The 20095-nt window shown below is 34.6% G+C and overlaps 1 protein-coding gene and 1 non-coding gene across 2 annotated transcripts in view; one reads left to right on the top strand and one right to left on the bottom strand.

Moving 5' to 3' along the window:
* Positions 1-20095, bottom strand: part of LOC141389457 (uncharacterized) — a 91998-nt gene that overhangs the window by 42953 nt on the left and 28950 nt on the right. The gene's annotated exons all lie outside the window — the stretch shown is intronic.
* TRNAL-UAA (transfer RNA leucine (anticodon UAA)) lies at positions 5845-5928 on the top strand. The gene has a single exon. It is a non-coding gene; the product is annotated as a tRNA-Leu (tRNA).

Below are 20095 nucleotides of genomic sequence, written 5' to 3' on the forward strand. Positions count from 1 at the left end.
AGTTGTTTGTGTTCTGAATATAGTGCGTATATGCAAATTAAGCACGTATTGTAAATGTAAGCTTAAAAAATAGAAATATGCTAAGTAATCTAAGAACTATTGTTTGACGTAAGTTATCACATTATTGTTTATGAATTCTGAATCAATAAAATTGAATTGGATATAAGAAACTGTACGTGTATCTTATGTGAGGTACCTGTACAGTACGAAAAAACTACACCATAAACGAAAATATGTAAAATTCGTAAAACATTTTTTCTGTGCACGAGAAAAGATTCCTTTGTCCGTCTTCAATAATATTTGGAATCTTTCTCTTTTTATAGCTAATTTTTCTGGAAGTATGGACTTGCCCCATTACGATGTACAACGTTTGGACTAAATCGGTTTCTTCTTTGAGGGTTATCTTACAAACTACCCGGTTTAGTTGGTGCCAGCAGGGTTTTTTAGAGATTTTTTTTTTGGTCATTATCTCAAAAATTACACCGCCGGAAGACGAGATGTTTAACTGGAAATTTTCTAAATTTTATGTTGGAGGTACGGTGAAGGAGTATACCGATTTAGTCCATATTCAAAACTGATCTTTGAATATTTGTGGGGGAGGTATCTGAAGGAATGGACCTATACGGCCTAACATAAACTAAGTTTGGCCAAAATATTACGATGATCTTTGAACTTTTGTGAGGAAGGCACCTGAAGAACTGGACCTATATAGCCTAACTTAAAATAAGTTTGGACAAAATATTATGAAAATTTGAAGCAAATCGAGAGCTACCGCGCCCATCAGGCAGCCAGAGGAACGGATGGATTTCGTCCAAACATACTTCAGGTCTAAAACCATTATTTCGATGAGGCACAATTTTGGTCGTACCAAAGTGTATATACCCTCTTAGGCCTAAAGGCTGAGGATATAAAAAGGGTTCCAGAACCTTAAAGACACTGGGCAGACTTGATAGAAAAAAGTTTCAAAAATAATTCATATTTCCAATAATGTTGGTATAAATAGAAGTTATCAAACTCCGCCTTTGGCTAGCCAATGATGGACTGAATAACCTCTAATGAAACAGTCGTAACATATTATTCGGATGTGTGGGACTTCGCTAGATATTACTTTTTCAAGTTTTATTGTCTCATTTTAGAGTACAGTTAGGATAAAATATGTTGCAAAAATTTTCGAATCGATAGGACAAAAATTATATAAAATTATATATGACCGGTAGAAAGGAAAAATTCATTGTAATTTGTATGTGGCAACGAACGCGGTTTCCTCGAAATGGCATTTTTGAAAGCGGTGCCCACTGTAACTTGAAAACTGATGATCCGATCTTAATATGTTTTTGTGGGATTATTATACACATAAAAAAATTGTGCTTAAACGAGAAACTTTTTTTGAAAAAAAAAAAATGTGACGGATTTATGGAAAAAAAACTATCCATTTTTTTTTTACTTTTAAATTAATAATTTTAAATTCCGCTTCGCTTAAGGACAAGATTATTAGGTTCTTAATGATCCCACAAAAACATACGCTGATCGATTTATTCGGTTTAGAGCTACAGTTGGAACAGCAAACTACTTTAGTGAAAACAGTGATTCGAGGGCGGCCATTTTTTATTTTTCTCATCTAGGAACATTTTAGTTTCAGAATTCGTAAAAACTTCCCATTTTCATTTAAAGTTAGTTAAGGCGCACCGTGAACAATAAATAAAAAATCTTTTTATTGCAAGGATACCACGTGGGCGAGAAAAGTATGCAGAATAAAATTATAGCATTGTACCTAACAAAGTATTAACAAGGAAAAAGGTATCAGTCGGCTTTGCCTATGTGAATCGAAACTTTCATCAAGGACAGATCGAATGTACTTAGGGTCTTTTCAAAATTTTGTGGCCCTTTTTGGACATTTGAACTTGCCGGGAAATATGAGGATTAGTTTAAGTTTAAAAGCTTAGCGAAGGAATGGACCGACGTAGTTCATTATGGAAGTGGATCTTATTTTGGGAGTAATATCTTTTTGATAGATATCGCTCCCACTAGTCGTTTGAGTTGGTCATCGTATTACTTTTGGACCAGTATCCCAGAAAGCCTGGACTTGTCCACGGAAAACATAATATCGCTGTAAACAGGACCACAATGAACATCATCGGTATACATTTCGAATGGATCTTCGAACAGACCCTAAACAGCCCATAGACACAAATGTTGAACTTTTGTGGGGAAGATACCGTAAGGAGAAGACCGATGTGGGCCATTTTAGAACTTTTGTGGGGGAGGTGCCTGAAGGAGTGCACCGATATGGCTTGTCTTCGAACTTAAACTAAGTTTGGACAAAATATTACGAAGACCAAAATTTTGGACCGAATTGGCAAATCCGTTCGAGAGTTATCTTGCGCTCCAACCACTGCACGCGGTGTCATAGGGGTTTTTTTTGCAACTTTTAGGCTATTTTCTCAGGAAGTATGGACTTTCCCCTGATGAGACTTATACCGTTATATGGGGGGCAGTGAATACAAGTTGCTACAACAAAAATCAAAGCGATTCGTGAACAGGTTCTAAACTGAACTTTTCCGAAATTTTGTGTGGGAGATACCCGAAGGAGTGGACCGATTGAGTCCATATTGGAACCTCATGTAAGTCTGGTAGACATTTCACGATGTGCAAAGTGTGGACCAAATCGGTTGCTCCCTTTAATAGTTATCGTGCGCAAAAATGTTCCGAACTTTTGTGGGGGAGGTACCGGAAGGAGTGCACCGATATAACCCATCTTCGAACTTAAACTAAGTTTGAACATAATATTACGAAAGCCAAATTTTGGACCGAATCGATTGATCCGTTCGAGAGTTATCGTGCGCTCCCGCCAGCCAGGCAGACGGACGGACATGGCTAAATCAACTCCAAATTGTCTGAAACGGATTTCGCCCAAACATACTTGGGGTCTAAAACCATTATTTCGATGAGGCACATTTGGCCCGTATAAAAATGTATATACCCTCGTTAACATAAATGCTGAGGGTATAAAAACTACAACGCAAGCGGTCTATGAAGGAGCAGGTCCAAATATTAGGACATTTCGGAACCCATTTTTCAATAAATATTCTTAGGTAAATATTATTATTTTATATTATATTATGCTCTGTTCCAGAACCTGCAAGTAGCTACTATTTTTTACTACGATAACATTTTTATACCCTCCACCATAGTATGGAGGGTATATTAAGTTTGTCATTCTGTTTGTAACACATCGAACTAATCATTTGCGACCTTATAAAGTATATATATTCTTGATCAGGATAAAATTCTAAGACGATCTAGCCATGTCCGTCTGTCTGTCCATCTGTTGTAATCACTCTAGCGTCCGCAATAATTGAGATAGAGTGCTGAAATTTTGCACACGAGGGTCTTTTTTCCATAGGCAGGTCAAGTTCGAAGATGGGCTATATCGGTCCACTTTTTGGTATAGCCCCCATATAACGGTACCTCCGGATTTGAGGTATTTTGACGTTCTTCGCCACATTTGCAGACCAAATTAGCTATAATTTGGCATTCAGGGTTCCTAGTGATCAACAAACTTATATCCCAAAGGATATGGGCATAGGTCCATGTTTTGGTATAGTCCCCATATAACAGTACCTCCCGATTTTCGGTATTTTGAGAATTTTAGCCACAATTTTTAACCGAACTATCTGCAATTTGACATTCGAGGTTCTCAGTGGTCATGAAGCATCTCCACGAAACATCGTCAACATAGGTCCATGTTTTGGTATAGCCCCCATATAACGGTACCTCCCGATTTTCGGTATTTTAAGAATTTTAGCTACAATTTTTAACCGAACTAGCTGTAATTCTCCATTTGAGGTTCTCAGTGGTCATGAAATATCTCCACCAAGCATCGTCAACATAGGTCCATGTTTTGGTATAGTCCCCATATAACAGTACCTCCCGATTTTCGGTATTTTGAGAATTTTAGCCACAATTTTTAACCGAACTATCTGCTATTTGACATTTGAGGTTCTCAGTGGTCATGAAGCATCTCCACGAAACATCGTCAACATAGGTCCATGTTTTGGTATAGCCCCCATATAACGGTACCTCCCGATTTTCGGTATTTTGAGAATTTTTGCCACAATTTGTAACCGAAATATCTGCAATTTGACATTTGAGGTTCTCAGTGGCCGTGAAACATCTCCACCAAACATCGTCAACATAGGTCCATGTTTTGGTATAGCCCCCATATAACGGTACCTCCCAATTTTCGGTATTTTGAGAATTTTAGCTACAGTTTTTAACCGAAATAGCTGTAATTTGACATTTGAAGTTCTCAGTGGTCATAAAACATCTCCAACGGAACATCGTCAACATAGGTCCATGTTTTGGTATAGCCCCCATACAACGGTATCTCCCGATGTTCGGTATTTTGAGAATTTTAGCTGCAATTTTTAACCGAACTAGCTGTAATGATCGGTATTTTGAGAATTTTAGCTACAATTTTGTCTATTCTAAAATAATCGTCAATATAGGTCCATGTTTTGGTATATCCCCCCATATAACTGTACCTCCCGATTTTCGGGAATTTTCAGTGGTCACGAAATTTCTTCACTAAAATTCGTCAACATGGGTCCATTTTTGAGGGTCTACATTGTTTTGATGAAACTAACCTCAATTTGACTCTTGAAGTTCCCTGCAGCTATAAAACTTTTCCGCCAAAAAAATTAAAGATAGGTTGACTCTTTGATATAGCCCCGTAGGTGGTACCTTTCACCTAGCTGAACACATTTTTTTAGATTAGATCAGATAACACTGTGCAACAAAATGGAGGTGAAAGTCTGGGGCACGGAAAATTCCTCTTGGAGAAGAAAGGCCTTGGTGAGTATATTATGAACCCCGAAGGACAGATCCGCCGTAAGTCGAACTTCCGCGTTATGGCGTGATGAAATTTTTGTTAGAGACCCTGTGGGCCATCAGGAATTAGCGTTATATCTTTGTTTACTGTTGCTTAAGTGTTCTACAAAAACAACAAACAAAGATATAATGCTAATTCATGATGGCTTACAGGGTCTCTTGCAAAAATTTCATCACGCCATAACGCGGAAGTTCGACACGGCGCATCTGTCCTTCCGGGTTTTTAATATACACACACCAAGGGCTTTCATCTCCAAAAGGAATTATCTCTGTCCCAACATTTGTGTTCACAGTGTAATTTAAGCAATAGTGGGAGGCAGTAGGAATCTATCCATTGTCGAAAAGTTGTTCCACCTAAAATTGTAAAAGGACCCTAATTAATCCATTTTAATTAAGACTATATTATGGTGGAGGGTATAAAAAATTCGGCCCGGCCGAACTTTACGACTTTTTACTTGTTTCCTTTATGTTATCGAACAAAATAGTAGAAATTAGTAGATTCTTGCAGTACAGGAACAGACCATTATTTTCAACTTCTTTTTCCATAATATTTTTTTTAATATTAAACATTTTTCGACAGCAAAGAAAACAATTTACTATATGTATAAACAACCGGCAGTGTACTTTGATAGAAAAAGCAACCGAACAGAAGCGTTGTCGTCTGCTTTAATCAAACAAGCTGAAAGAGAATTTGTTTACCCTCTTTCTCCTCGCCAACAAACGTCATCATCGTCGTCGTCATCGCCTGCAACCAACAGATTGTAGAATTTTTCGTACTTACTAACATACACACGCACACAGTCATCACACGAACACAACCGGGTATTTCGCACAACGACGTTGTTACCGATGAGGGAAACGAAGTAAAACAAATCTATTTTTAGATTTTGTGGTTGTTTGTACACAGCAAGCAACAAAAGCATAAAATTGAATTTTAGCACAACCATCGCAACAGTCAGGTTGGCCGAGCGGTCTAAGGCGCCAGATTTAAGCTCTGGTTCCCGAGAGGGAGCGTGGGTTCGAACCCCACACCTGACATAGACGAAGCATATGAAAATGGACGCAATTCCATACTTTTTTTAATTTTTATAATTTTTTAAGATATGATTTTTTGTTTGTTGTTGTCATTTGGTTAAACTATTTATTCCATATTTCAATTGTCTTCGAGAATCAGCTTCAGTGTTGTGTTATAAATAAAATTATGCCGTAATTTAAATACCAAACCATAAGCTTTACAATTCAAAGCAAAATACATTTTACTGAATGATAAGACTCGACTTTTGTTTAAATATGCCAAAATAGTTAAGTTGGTCAATAGGAATAATAAAGGGAGAGTGCCTAGCAAACATTGCAATTAATTACTCACTCTTGAATAACTTCCAATATATATTTATGTAGGTTATAAATTCATATAAAACTCCCTTTTGTATAATAAATAATAGTGTGTGCATTACATTGTCACATAAAACCGAACTCCCATATTCTTTTATGCATTCAACCAAAAGGAAATGAGTAACAAAAGCCGACAAATCAGTTGCACTTTTTCCGGTTATTGTACCGTTGCTTTATGTACAACTGCTTCTGTTTTTTTTTTTTTTTTTTTTTGTTTCCAAGCTGGACAAAATATTAAAAATTGTCATACCGCCACCGCTATTGACTGAGTGAGACTCCCTTCCAGCGAACAATATACTGTTTGGTATTTGTAGCAATTGCTTGGTTAGTTGGTTGTTGGTTAAAAGGTAGCCGACCCAGACAGTCAGACGAATTGTGGGTTGGTAGTTAGTATGGCAGATTGCAGCACCACGACCCCCATCCTCATCGTCTGAATCGACTTGGTTTTGTTTGTTAACTGCTACTATACCAGAGCCAGCTACTAGCATGGTCTGATTAGTGTTTTTGTGGAAAAATGTATTTTTTTTTTCATTTAACTTTTTGCTAGACAATAGGAAAAAAATAGGGGAAAAGAAGTATTAAAAAATCATGTCCGTCATTGTGTTATTCGTTCGTTGGGTTAGTCTTTGGATTAATAAATATATATCTTTTTACCTTTATGTACATAAATACAAATGTATTTCATTTTCCCTTTTCCCAATATTACTTGAACTAGTTGTTAACTATTGTTGTTTGCAAAATCATCATAGGGGAAATATGAAACTAACAAGAAAGTATTAATTTTCAGTTGATGGAAATATTAAAGAGAATATTCTTCTTGTAATGTTTAATTTTAAGTAAAATTTAAAAGCTGTGTAGTTCTTATTTATTTAAATATTTCAATTATGATTGAATTCTATATTTGTGCATAATTGTTGTTAAATAATAATGCAATATTTACCAAATAGTTTAACGATAACCGTCTAAATTGCCAGAATGTATTACCTGAAATAAAAAAAAAATAAACAATAAGATTATTTATAACTATCTAAATTAAATACATATATTTCTTATTAAAATTATAAAATTAAAATGCTTTAAAATACAATCTTCAATTTCGCATATAAGTTTTCTAAAAAATTCCATGTAAATCAAACATAGAGAAAATTAAATTTTTTATCGCGCTGCTGATGCAGTTGTCTTTAATTTTTTAAATGCGTTTAAGGACACAAATGGATATCTCCGGATTGTTTTACGGAAAATCAGATAGACCACATCGCCATCAGTAAAACATGGAAAGGGTCACTTCTGGATGTGTGTGTAAAAAGAGGAGCAGATGTAGGTAGCGACCACCATCTACTGATAGGAACACTCAGGTTTAAGGTAGCTGCAATTAGAACAGAAAGAACAAAAAAACATAGACCACGATATGATGTTGCCAAACTACAAGAGGAGACCGTGCGAAACAGATACTCAAGGAAACTCGCTGCAAAATATGCCGAATTACAAGCCGTCGAAAGTTCTAACGTAAATGACTACTGGCAAAAGGCTAAGACGACAATTTTAGAAACAGCCGCCGAATATCTAACTGCCACGAGTGCACCCAGGAAATGCTGGATATCAGACGATGCGTGGATGCTCATCGAACAGCGGAAAAACATAAAGTCGCAACTAAATGCAGCCAGAACAAGATCGACAAAACTTACCTTAAACAGACACTACAATGAGTTGGATAAGAAAGTTAAAAAAAGTGCCAGAAACGACAAAAGACATTGGGCAGAAAATATGGCAGTACAAGCGAAAACTGCAGCCTAATCCAACAAAACAAAAGAAATGTACCAAACATTAAAGAAGCTCAGTGAAAAAAAGACAAAATTTTCAAAAGGTAAACCTTTAGTTGGCCCAGATAGAACATCACACACAAACAGCCAATCTCAACTTGATATATGGGTACATTACTATACCAACATTCTGTCCAGAAACCAAACAGTTCGGAATTCAAATATCTGCAACTGCGAGCATCACGAGACAAGAGATGACATAAGCACAGCACCTCCTTCCATAGACGAAATATGTCATGCCATATCATTTTTAAAAAATAGTAAAACAGCAGGCATTGACGAAATCGCACCTGAAATGTTAAAAGAAAACCCATTCACAAGTGCACTGATCTTACATCCAGTCGTCAACAACTTTTGGAGAAGTGGGGAATTGCCATCCGACCTAAAGGAAGGTCTGGTAATAAATGTGCCAAAAAAGGCAATCATTCTCAATGCTCAAACTACAGGGGCCATAACTCTTTTGAGCATGGCAAATAAAACAATTGCATATATTTTAAACGACCGAATTTCATCAGCAATTGCACCCGAACTAAGGAAACAGCAAGCTGGCTTTCGACAAAACTATTCCTGTGTGGATCACATAAATACTCTAAGAATCATCATAGAGCAATCTATAGAACTAAGATCATCATTATAACTAACGTTCATAGACTTTCAAAAAGCATTCGACACTATATCCCACAATGCCATATGGGCGTCCCTAGTATGTAAGGGTGTTCCAACAAAAATAATCGACCTTATTAAAGCTCTCCTCTATGATGACTCACACTGCAGAATTTTGCACGACGGCTTAACTAGCCAGAGAATTAAAAGGAGGAGTAAGACAAGGATGCGTATTATCGCCGCTCCTTTTTAATATTGGTCTAGACCAGCGACGACCATAGAAATACAACCAAAGCGAAGACATGTATGAACGTATGAGTGAAAAAAGCAACAACCACATTATGTTTTTGTTTGTTTTCATTAATTTACACTGTACGTGAGAGAGAGAAGCAAATGCAAAAACAACTCAGTGGGCGCCCTCACTATACGATCTAAGCAAAGAAGCTCGTCCCTGGTCTAGACACGGTGATGGCTGCTGCGACGCGGGAGCTTGGTGGCATCCTTTGGTATTTAAACGGCAGATTGACTTATTTAGACTACGCTGATGATATATGCCTTTTGTCGCATCAGAACTCAAACATGCAACATCAAATAAACCAAGTTCAGGAGTATGCGCAGAGAGCTGGCATTCATATAAACGTATCTAAGACTAAATGCATTCGCATCAATGCTGGAAACGCAACATCATTAACCTTGGACAACACCCCTTTGGAAGAAGTAGAAGAATTTATTTATCTAGGCAGTATGTTAACGTCGACAGGAGGCTCTGAAGAGGATATATGTAAATAGCCGCATGCGAAAGGCAAAACAAGCATTCGTAGCACTCAACAATATATGGAGATCATCGCAAATCAGACGTGGTACAAAAATACGACTATTCAACTCAAATGTAAAATCTGTCCTATTGTACGGATGCGAAACATGGAACATGTCCTCAAGAATAGCGAATTTACTCCAGGCATTCGTCAATAGGAATACATTGGCCTAATGTGATTACAAACCAATTTCTTTATGAAAGGTGCAACCAAAATAAAATAGTCAAGGAAATCAAACTAAGAAAATGGAGATGGATCGGTCATACATTGAGGAAACAAGAAGGAAATATTGCCAAAGAAGCCCTTGAGTAAAACCCGCAAGGTAGCCGCCGTAGAGGTAGACCTTTGCTAACGTGGAGACGACAAGTTTTAGAGGAACTGAGAAAGGCAAATAAATCATGGAATGAAATTAAAACTTTAGCTTTAAATAGAAATAATTCGAAAAATGTTGTTGTGGCCCTATGTTCCACCTAGGAACCTGGATATTAATAATAATAATAGGACACAAATCGATAATGGAAATACAGTATCGGCCAAAACTAAAGCACCCCCTCAGTAAATTTTTAAATTTTAAATTTTAAATTTTTTTTATGAAAGCTAAATTATAAATTTATTTTTTATTTTTTTTTTTATTTATTTATATCTTTATAATTGAAAAATACAAAAATAAGGAGATCAGAATTTAATAAACAAAAGTTAAAATTCAAAAAACATTTTAGGTCGCAAATATAAGCGGACAAAACTAAAGCACCCCCTCATTTGAGGTACAGCAAAAACTATTGAAATCAATATTTCGTTGCTTATCCTCTATTCTGGATGACACAATCACATCTTTTAGGCATAAAGGATACTAAATTATTAATTATTGCAGGCGAAATAATCGGTTTTCGGAAAATTTAGCTTAAATCCTCATAATACTGAAAATCGGAAGGTACCGTTATATGGAGGCTATACCCAAACGTAGACCCAGGTCCACGATTTTTGGTGGGTATGTTTTGTGACCACTAAGAACCCTAAGTACCAAATTACAGCTAATTTAGTAGGAAAATGTGGCTTAAATATCCAAAATACCGAAGATCGGAAGGTACCGCTATAAGGGGGCTATACCAAAACATTAGCCGATATTGTTCATATTCATCCAAAAGTGATGCTACTGCATTCTCTGGTCAAATACTAAATCCCTTAGGTTTAAAAATTAGCAAAAGAACGAATTGCAAAAGAACGGTAGACGCCGGCTTATTCAGTCGACGACCAGCAAAAAACCTTCTGCCTACATGTTTTACAGCGTCTTTGCAATATTTAGGATTTAACGGTTGCCCATTTGGTCCAAGCCTTTTACCATCTGAATACTTTAAATTAAACATAGATTCGTCGGAAAACAGTTCAAATGGGTCTTGACGAATGCCAGTCTGGCTCCTTCATTTTTAGTCGATATGAAAGGTTTTTTTTTGCTGGTCGTGGACTGAATAAGCCGGCGTCTATCGTTCTTCCGCAATTCGTTCTTTTGCTAATTTTTAAACGTTAGCGTATTGTATTTGACTAGTGGATGCTGTAGCATCATTTTTGGATGAATATGAACAATATCGGCTAATGTTTTGGTATAGCCCTCTTATAGCGGTACCTTCCCATCTTCGGTATTTCGGATATTTAAGCCACATTTTCCTACTAAATTAGCTGTAATTTGGTACTTAGGGTTCTTAGTGGTCACAAAACATATCCACCAAAAATCGTGGACCTGGGTCCACGTTTGAGTATAGCCTCCATATAACGGTACCTTCCGATTTTCAGTATTTTGAGGATTTAAGCTAAATTTTCCGAAAATCAATTATTTCGCCTGCAGTAATTAATAATTTAATATCTTCTATACCAAAAAGGTGTGATTGTGTCATTCAGAATAGAGGATACGCAACGAAATATTGATTTCAATAGTTTTTGTTATACCTCAAATTGGGGGGTGCTTTAGTTTTGTCCGCTTATATTTGCGACCGAAAATATTTTTTGAATTTTAACTTTTGTTTATTAAATTCTGATCTCCTTATTTTTATATTTTTCAATTATGAAGATATAAATAAATAAAAAGAAAAATAAAAAATAAATTTATAATTTAGTTTTCATTAAAAAATTATCATTTCAAAAAAATTTACTGAGGGGGTGCTTTAGTTTTGGCCGATACTGTAGATATTCCAAAGACTCACTAAAATCTTATAAGAATATTGGTCAAACAAAAAAAACTGGCTTGAATATTTGTCATATATATTTACAAAGTCTGTAGTGCGATTATCTAACTCATTTTTTGAGTTACCGACAAAAATTGGCAACATTAAAACGCAAAATTATGAATGAAAAGTACAAATAAAAGTTGAAAACACTGTTGCTATCGATAGAACTTTACGACTACGTTTTATTGGCCGCTAACTTACCGAAATTATAACTCAAAAAATTAGTTAGGGAATCGCACTAAAGATGAACAAAGTTGAAAAATTCAAATACAGATGTGGCATAAAACATAGCACCGTTGCACTTGAGTACATTTCCATTCGATTTTCTTTTTTAGGTTTTCTTGCCAGTTGGACCTATTACTGCACATATCAATAAAATATATTCTATTTTATTAAAAACATTAAAAATAATAATTTATTTATTAGGGTTTCAGGAAATATTTGGCAAAAATCCTGAAAATACGCAATTTTGGCCGGAAAAAATATCACTTTTTATAAAATATACTTTTATAAAATAAAACAGATATTGACAAGCAAAAAGAGACAACAGCCTTGGCACAATATGCAATGAGCACTGGTCACTATTCTGACTTTGAAAATGTCACAATATTAGATAAAGAAAGGGTTGAAAAGAAAAGATTGATTATTAAAAGTCTGAGAATACAACAGAACACTGAAAAAACAATGAATCTAAAAGAAGACACAGAGAATATTAGTTCGTGCTATGGTGTTGCCAAGTAAACAGTGGGAAAGACGAATTCACGGCGTTTTTATAGTTATTAATTTAAATGTAAAACACCTTTAAAATAAAGTTTAAAACTGTTTATATCATTGAGCATAAATTTTTTGTAATCGAAAAACAATTTATATAAATATTTATTTAAATAGACGAATTCCCCAGAGGAAGTCGGTAATAAAAAGGAATAAAATCTTTGTTTTATTTGCTCAAATTATCAGACGTCGGAATGCTTAAGGAAAACCCACAATACAATATTTTAATTTTTGCAAACTTTGATTGAAATTATTGTTTAATTTTATTAAAAACAAAAAATCGAATTTACTAAGTCGTCACATCGATTTATGCTAGGAATCTTTTACCACTGCCGATAGTTCATTATCATTTGCTGGTTTTGCCTCAGAAACATATGTCAGCCCACAGTTTTTTTTTTCAATTGGGTTAGGGGTCTGGTGACTGTGCTGACCATTCCATCACTTGAATACCATTATCTGCAAACCATTGTCCAGTACTTCTGCTAGTATGCTCCGGTTCTCTATTTTGTTGAAAGACACAACGCAACGGCATTTATTTCTCGGCATAAGGAAACATCACGTTTTCAAAATATCTACATAAATATGGTCCATGGGTGTGTTAATCGTGTATGGGACCTACGCCGTAATAATATGAAAAACATGCCCATATCATTATACTGGATCCTCCGTGTTTTATAGTCTTGTTTGTGAATTTTGGGTTATATTGTTATGTGGCCAATCCAATTCCATTTTCGGATGCATATTTATCGCACAATGGGTTCTTGTCTTGTTATCTTGAGTAGGTCCTCGTTAGAAATTATGTTGGGTCAAAATATTCAACATATTATTCGTAGGAAATTGTTCACAAATACTTGTATTCGCTGGGTTATGTTATTGTTCATAAGCCACGTTTCGCCTCCATAGAACAGGTTATATTTTACATAGGAATTGAATATTCGTAACTTTGTAGTTCGAGATCTGTGTTAAGCGCCAACCTGTCAGCATGTCTCCATTGTCGCGTTTATGCCCATTCCGTGTTTACCCATTAAATAAAATCACCCATCGTAAGGAAAATATCGTGCTTTGGAACATATTGTTTTGTAAGAGTTAATTTGTCGAAAAAAAATTTTTTAGGGTGGGTTCAGCATCCTACATTGGACTGTAACATTGTATTATATGTAGGCATCTTCTTATTTTTGTAAAAAGTTTTATTATTACAATGCGTTCTGAAATTCGCTTCCAGTCTTTTTGAGATTGCTTTATTACTTTCGATATTATGAAGCCTACGCCATGTTCGCTCTTCTCTTTCTTGCAAGTATGCAAGATCAGATTTGCATTTTCTGATGTTGTTTAATTGAGTTTTCATCCGATAAGCAGGTGATTATCCTTGCAAACGGAAACGCTTCAGGGTGTTTTTATTCTTAAATTACATTCTATTACTCCTAAAATTTTGTTTGCCTTTTTTCGTGCTGTCGCCTTTTTAGAAAATGACAATCAAAAGAATGCAAGTTTTTGAAGTTTGGCTGAAAGAGATAAAGCGACTACGCAACTTTCAGCGATATCGCAGTATATTTTAAACTAATTAATTTGAATATCGAAAAAGGAAGCGATGAATATGAAAAGGTTGAAAATATAGCTAAGGATTGTATGAAGCCAGGTGCTTTAAGGGTGTTTTTGAAAGTAAAAAAACTTCCCAAGCCAGTTAGCCAATCGATGAGATTATGTTTAGAACAAAGTCAGACGAGAATCGGGCAACATATAAAGCTGCTGTCAGAATGAGTGAAGCTGCAAAAAAGAAAAAAATCGGATCTGGTTAAGAAGAGGTCGCCCTTGCTACAAGAATGAGCTTATACAAAAGTGGCAAACGGAAATAGAATAATGTCCACAAACCGACACTTGAAATGAGCCCATATACCCCCGATGAAGCTTGGCTCTACATATTGATGGCAATTACACTAAAAGTTCCTATATTTTAATAATTAATTGGTAATGGGAAGTGTAAAACACACATTTTATTTCGCCATGAAAGACGGAAAGGTTTTTAGTCAATCATTCACACCATCATGTGGTATTTGTGGAGCAACTATTAATGACATGAAAAATCAAAAAAAAAAAACTTGCAGCTTTAAAACCAAACATTGAAATGTATAAATATGGTTTGTCAACTCTTCACGCTTGAATACGATGTTTTGAGTGTTTACTACACATTTCATACTTACTAGGCTTTAAAACATGACAGAGAGAAATTGAATATTCTCGTTGATATCCCTAAAACAGGATACGGAACAACAAATGATGGCAACACTGCAAGGATATTTTTCATCAAGCCTGGCATACCCGCAGATATTATTGGACTTGATAAGGATTTAATAAAAAAAACCTTGGAATTATATTATCCGTAAAATTTTGAGTTATATATTAGAAACTACTCATGGTACAAAATCCCATCAAGTGCTCACAAAATGGGATGCTCAAATAAGACATGGAGTGAAATTATTAAAGATGCTGCATTACCAATAGGAATGTTTTCGGAAGAAGCATTAGACCTTCGAAAGTGCAGAGAGTTTTATAGCAGAAAAATGTATAGACAGCAGACAAAAGAATATTTGGGTTAAAAATATTGAAAACAATAAAATTTTTAGAAACAGAATAAGTAAAACAAAATGTTCATTAACGAGGTCCGAAAAACAAAATAAAATATTTTACATATTTATATCCAATAAAATTGGTCACAAGGTGCAAAACGTCATTACCGTGCGTGTCCCCAACCGTTTTATGTTCAAAAAACACTGATATTCATTAATTTATTAAAATGTAGGTCTGTCTGGTTACCCTAAAATTTGCAACAATTTGTACCAATTGTTGCTGGAAGTTGTCTGTTAACACAAAAAGTCAGCAAAAGAGAGCATTTCGAGAGAGACATTTTGACAGTTCTTTTAGAGAGAGTTTGCAAATTCTTGCTGGACAAATTTCTTCTAGCAAGAACTTGTAACTCTTCTTCTTCCTGTAAACAATCAATCATCTCTTTTTATTTTTCGTTGATTTATGTTTCTGAAAATTAAAAACAATTTTCTTGCGGAAATAACAAGTCTAATTGTATTATTTTTTTGTAGAACAAAGTTGCAAAGTGGAAAAATCCATTTTTGGGTCATTTTGTTTTTTAATTTTTTAAAAAAATACAACATTTTTGCTTCCTTTGGTTCCTTTATTGGCGGCATTTTGTTCTGTTTGGCAAGTCAGCTGATTGCTTGCTGGGAAGGTGTTTGTTTACTTTTTACAATTTTCTAGCAAAAAAAGAATAAAAACTCCTTACTCTCTGAGAAAACTCTTGCTGGACAATTCTTGGAAAGTAACCGGACATACCTTATATTATATAAATGAAGTACGCCGAGTTATTCTAGAAGAATGAACCAAGTCAATTTTGATTTCATAAAGATAATTTTATTTTTTAAATTATGTTTTTGACACATTTTTGTCGTGTCCCATTTTTTCGTCATTCCCGTGCGCCAATGTGTTTATTAAGAAAAAATGCTTTAAACCGGTTTTTTGAACGACAAATCCCGTTAGTTTTAAAGATAATCGACAGAAGTGAAAAATGTAGTCAGTTGTATTAGAGCTGTTGAAGTGTTCAGTGTTTTTTTGTGCATGTTCCACAAATTTCGTCATTCCCGTGGTGAGTATATTTTCCGTTATTTATGTTATAATTTCCAAATTTATGGTATGTGTATGTTAATCTTTTTAGTCTGTATTTAATTATTTTAAATTTTATAAAAAAAATAAGATTTGCACATTTAAATCCAAGAATACTCACGTTTCCATCATTACCGTGCGTATAATTAATGTAAATTCGAGATTATTCAATCTATGATAATTATTAAATAAATTTATCATAGGATTTTTAAACAAACCATCAAATAGAACATGGAACAATAAACAAAAAGTAGAAATACAGAGGAAAAATAAATATGTAGGTAGGTGCGTTACGATAACTTTTAAATTTAAGTCCCAAGACACAAACCAGATATTTGACCATTTTAGGGCTAAGGGTAACCTCCCAAAATGGTCAAATATCTTGAAAACTAGCTGAACTTTTCAACAGTTTAATTATTTCCATTGGTACCCTTTTTGACCCTGCAGAATTGTCCTTGCGGACGCAGGAGTTAAAATAATCGTCCTGACTAATGTCATGTTCACACGAGCGTTTCAATTACGTTGTTCGCCTGTCGAACGACGTACACTAATTAACCCGTTTCCACGACACCATTCGTAATTAACAGAAACATAAACAAAATTTCCTTCATTTCTGTTTTCTTGTTTTCACGAAAATTTGAACCGAAAACACATAAAATATACATTAAATGAATGGGAAAAGCAATAGACTTTCCTTCAAATGTATCTTCTATATTTAACTACACACATTTCATTCATTTTTTCCATCAATTCCGAAGAATTTTGTATTTTCAATATATTTTTGTATTTTTCTATTTTCAAAATTAAAGTGAGAGAGACATGTCAAAACAATGTTTGTGTATACAGACTTTCAGTTATTTGTTTCCTTTTTGTTTCTGATTGTTTACGCGATTTTGAACTAATGAACAAGAAATGTGTGTGGAATTAAGAAGGAAACACAACAATCTTCCTTCTTCATCTATATAAAGTGTTTACTTCATTAATTTTCATTCATTTTTTTCCTTTTTTCCAAAAATTTTTGTGTTTTCAACAAATTTTTCAATTTTGAATTTAGACATGTCATAATTAATTTATTTCGATAAATGCTCTCATTTGTTAGAGATGGGACATATTTTATCGTTGTTCGGAGAGTATTTCTACTTGAACAACGTAGAAAAATCGTCGTTCGTTCTCAGAATTTTGTATGGGGAATCATGTAATTTATTCGTATTTGAGGGTCGAACAACGAATAGAGAACGAACGACGTACCGTGGAAACGGGCTATAAGGGTAACCTCCCAAAATGGTCAAATATCTTGAAAACTAGCTGAACTTTTCAACAGTTTTATTATTTCAGTAGATGCTACTCTTCAATAGCTTTCCATTGGTATATATTTTGTCCTTGCAGAATTGTCCTTGTGGACGTAGGACGCAAAGGACCTATCGATATACTTCTGTTATTACATACAGGTTGTAAATAACCATAGAGCCGGCCTTCCTTGGTAAACAATAGAAATTAGTAAAAAGTGTCCTTTTTGATCCTTTTTAGGCTGAATTGAGTAAATAAATTCGATTTTGTAGCAAAATCTATTTTGTAATAGCTTTAATGTTATGCGCTGCTAACGCTCTGCCAACTGAGTGGTTTGTGTCTTGGGACTTGAATTTAAAAGTTATCGTAACGCACCTAAAATAAATAGTCAATAAGGAATGGATCATGTCGACCGGGTCCGACTGATACCCTACCACTGTGAATATGTTAAATTGGATTTGGGAGCTATTTCCAAATAGACCAATTTCAAAGTCAAGGCTGTAGTTAATTAAAACTATGAATCTTACAAAATTTAATATTTAAATATCATTCCCGTGCGACTACCGTCATTCCCGTGCTTTGAAAAATTCCTTAAAATCCATAAATATATATGCCCCCCGCATATATCTGCTTTTTCACATGTATGTTGTCACTTTGGGTATACTAATATACAGAACAGCTGATGTCATACATGTGAAAAAGCAGATGGTCTGATGATGGCCTAATTAATGCATAAAATAGTCTTATACTACAGTATCAAACGAAAAATAGTTATTTTTCGCACTTTGCCGTTTTCGACCCCAAAAACGAGTCTTTTCGCAATATTCACCCATTTATTTCATAAACTACTTCTATGCTCAGATCCATTGATATCAAAAAATAACAGCTCATTTTATGACAGAAATAAATACAAATCATGAAACATGTTCGAATTCTGAAGATGAATAGAAATACTATTTAGTTTTAGAATTTTTTTTGTTTAATTTTGAATTATGTTTTGTAAATAAATATACACAACACAAAATACCGTTGAATTTATAAAGGTTTTGAATAAGTTTGTATAAAAACCATTTTTAAAACAAATGAAAATTATTACATTTAAGTTATATTATTAAATTGTTGTTTCTTAATGGACAAATAAGTACCAAGAAGGTAATCCTAAATCCCGGATCATAAGTTTTAAATTACAGCTGATTCGGTCAAAAAATGAGCTGAAAACTGGGAGCCCTATAAAAACGTGGACCTATGTCCACAATTTTTGGTGGAGAAATGTGTTGATCTCTTAAAATACAGTTACTTCTATCAGAAAATAAAGCTGAAAATATCAAAGTACCGAAAATCGAGGCTATCGTTATATGGGGGATATTACAAACAATTTTTGCTATATGAGTTTCTTGACACCTAAGAACCCTTAAATGATAAATTATAGCTAATTCTGTCTGAAAATGTAGCTAAAAACTTCAAAATAATAAGTGACAAAGCGGTCATATTCCTGAACATTATGCATACAGGCATAAGAAACAATCTACAAATACTTTAAAGTTATAAATTGTTTAACCTACTCCGCCAGTGTCCCAATAGTAACACGTAAGTATCGCCTGAATACTGTTGTCTATGATGTTTGTCTTTGGATACAATTAATTTCGGTTCTAAAACTACTCTGTATTCCACATGCCTGCATCGGAACTTGTAAAAGTCGATTGATGTCCGGTGATACGACATTTTGGATCTCCGGGCAGTGACATACATATGTAGTCCTTTTGGGTGTGTCTAGGCAGTCGATCCTGCATCACTATATGGTGATGTATGGTCAGGCTGAATAATGGCCATCGTAAAGTTGGTAATACCGTTGAACGAAGTTGAGCCTTATGACCATGGGGCGATCGTCGAGATCATTGGTGTAAAATTGCTTTATTAACAGCAGAATCCTTCACATTAAAAATACATTAAATTCGATACGTGGATCATCAATTAATGTCGCAACAAAGGCACAGCTATAATATCCATACATACTATACAAACATACATACACATTACGTCTGTCCATCCATATAAATTATGTATGTATTTGGTTGGGAAAGAAGTCCAACTGGTTGTTGTTCAAGAAACCAAAAAAAAGAAAACATTCTTACAAAAAAAAAAGACAAAACACAACGCCGAACATCTTTGTTGCATTGTGAAAACTCAAAAGAGAACGGAACTTGTTCAAAGATACAACATATCACCGTAGTGTGGTAAGAGGAACGAATTAATTCTGCATTCAAGCCACTTAGTCACCGCTGCAGCAAACAACAACGAAAAGGAATGAGGAAAACTCACAAAATAACGAAAGAAACCGTTAAAACATGACGACGATGTTGACTTCATGCATGAAATATATGAAATAATGCAATACTAAATAACAACAACACCAACAACAAACATAACGTAACAACAACATGTGCCAAGAAAATGCGAATGAACTGATTTGCACAAAACAAAAAAAAAAGTAAAACAAGAATGAAATGAAAAAAAAACTTGTTGAACTTGATATTGAACTGAGTCGAACACAAAAAAAGTCGATTTCTTTCTGTCCAAACCATAATAAACATCAAACAAGTTGCACAAATGCTGGTGGTGTTGGGATGGT

Source organism: Musca autumnalis, unplaced genomic scaffold, assembly GCF_047663935.1.
Source record: "Musca autumnalis isolate F117 unplaced genomic scaffold, ASM4766393v1 scaffold_1, whole genome shotgun sequence".
NCBI classification, from domain to species: Eukaryota; Metazoa; Arthropoda; class Insecta; order Diptera; family Muscidae; genus Musca; species Musca autumnalis.